Source organism: Myotis davidii, unplaced genomic scaffold (assembly GCF_000327345.1).
Source record: "Myotis davidii unplaced genomic scaffold, ASM32734v1 scaffold569, whole genome shotgun sequence".
Classification (NCBI taxonomy): Eukaryota; Metazoa; Chordata; class Mammalia; order Chiroptera; family Vespertilionidae; genus Myotis; species Myotis davidii.
This window is the reverse complement of record NW_006299876.1, coordinates 132,795-135,097: the sequence shown is the minus strand read 5'-3', so window position 1 is coordinate 135,097 and position 2,303 is coordinate 132,795. Positions and strand designations below refer to the sequence as shown.

At 50.5% G+C, this 2,303-nt stretch overlaps 1 pseudogene; it reads left to right on the top strand.

Moving 5' to 3' along the window:
• Window positions 1-1,425: 1,425 nt before the first annotated feature.
• On the top strand, window positions 1,426-1,897 carry LOC102755049 (annotated as a pseudogene).
• Window positions 1,898-2,303: the final 406 nt, after the last annotated feature.

Here is a 2,303-nt window from a genome sequence, read left to right as displayed (position 1 = left end):
GGGTGTTTGCCTCACAAGGAATGCTGATTCTCCTCAGCACCAACCACCTCCCCCCAGTACTTCATTGACTCCACTCCTATAGGATCTTTAGGTTTCAGTATAGCCTACACACGCAAATGCACAAGGAGAAGGGAATGTTGAAGTGTATCTATTAGATGCAGCCTGCTCAGTGCCTGCCTTCAACTATACTCACAGAAGGACTGTGTGGTAGAATTCCTTGGGTTGTGGATTTTTCAGTTTATTTAAAAAATATTTTTATTGATTTCAGAGAGAGGAAGGGAGAGGGAGAGAGAGATAGAAACATCAATGATGAGAAATAATTGATTGGCTGCCTCCTGCATGCCCCTTATTGGGGATCCAGGCTGAAACCCAGGCATGTGCCCTGACCGGGAATCAAACCGTCACCTCTTGGTTCATGTGTTGCCACTCACACTGGTGGTGGTGGTGGTGGTGGGGTGTTTCAGTTTAAAAACCATGACAGCTCTCCCTCCTGGGACCAAGCCCCATCCTGTGCCTTTCTCCTTCCCCTTCCCTTCCATCTATTCATTCCCCTCAGGTGCATTTTCCTTCCCCCCTTCTCCTAAGCTCCAACCGTCCTTCTTTTGCCTCTTGTTTCCCATGCCACCCCCCCTTTTTTACCTTTGTGATTTTCTTTTTTCTCTTAATTTATCTTTATTATTGAAAGTATTATAGATGTCCCCTCTTTTCCCCCCCTTGACACCCTCCACCCCGTTCCTACCCCCTTCTCCCAAGGTCTTCCCTGCACTATTGTTTGTCCATGGGCTATGCACCCTATATAATAAAGAGGTAATATGCAAATTGACCATCACACCCTCACACAAGATGGCCGCCCCATGTGGTCACAAGATGGCTGCCCATGTCATCACAAGATGGCCACCACAAGATGGCTGGCAAGGGAGGGCAGTTAGGGGCAATCAGGCAGGCGAGTGGTTGGGAGCCAGCAGTCCCCTGTGGGATTGAGCCTAAACCAGCAGTCGGACATCCCCCAAGGGGTCCCAGATTGGAGAGGGTGCAGGCTGGGCTGAGGGCCACCCCCTTAGTGCATGAATTTTGTGCACCAGGCCTCTAGTATATGCATACACTACCTCTGTGATTTTCTAAATAAATGTCTCTTGCCTTGGCCAATGTGGGTAGTTAGTTGAGCATGGTTCCATGCACTAAAAGGTCACTGGTTGGAATCCTGATCTGGACACATATCCAGGTTTCAGGCTTGATCCCCAGTAGGGGGCATGCAGGAGGCAGCCGATAGATGTTTCACACATCAATGTTTTTCTCTCTCTGCCTTTCCCTTCCTCTCCTTCTAAAGTTAATAAAACACATATTTAATAAACAGAAATAAATAGGACTTCCAGTGTGGGGGCGCTGCAGGGTTGACGCCGGCGGCCTGCCGGGCGGCGGAGCAGGATGCCGTACGCCAACCAGCCCACCGAGTGCATCACGGAGCTCACCTACGAGAATGTCAAGTTCATCATCGAGAATACGGACCTAGCGGTGGCCAATTCTATCCGGAGGGTCTTCATCGCCGAGGTGCCCATAATAGCCATTGACTGGGTTCAGATTGACGCCAATTCCTCAGTCCTTCACGACGAGTTCATCGCTCACAGGCTTGGATTAATCCCCCTCACCAGCGATGACATTGTGGACAAGCTGCAGTACTCCCGGGTATGCTGGGGGATTGGGTGGCCAGGGAGGCGGGGGCCTTCCGTTCTCAGAAGGATTTTTCTGACATCTTGCTTCTAGCTTTTAGAAAGACAATATGGAGATGTTGTCTAGAGCCCACGGCAGGCCTTGGTCCTTGGTTCTGATGGGCCTCAGGTTGATTAGACTCACAGGGCATCAGTCACACAAGAGCGGGGATACACTAGAATGCCCATGTATACAAGCGGGGGCTGGTCCCTTTCAGTCTGATCGGTTCTGGTTCTGCTTTCCAGGTGGCTTTTGAAGATGACCCCGACAATGCCCTGAGGCACACAGTGTACCCCAAGCCGGAGGAGTGGCCAAAGAGCGAGTACTCAGAGCTGGATGAAGATGAGTCCCAGGTTCCGTACGACCCCAACGGCAAGCCGGAGAGATTTTACTACAACGTGGATTCCTGTGGCTCTCTGCGTCCTCTGTCATTTCCTCTCTTGACTTACTTTCTGTGTGAAAGTTAGCATTTCACAGTTGTACCTTAGGTTTCCGCTGTTAGGATTGAGTGTTTGAAGTCTCATCCAGGCCACCTACAAACCCAGCCCCTGCCCGTGGTCAGCCTACACTTCGCTCAAATTCCCAAGTGTCTTTAG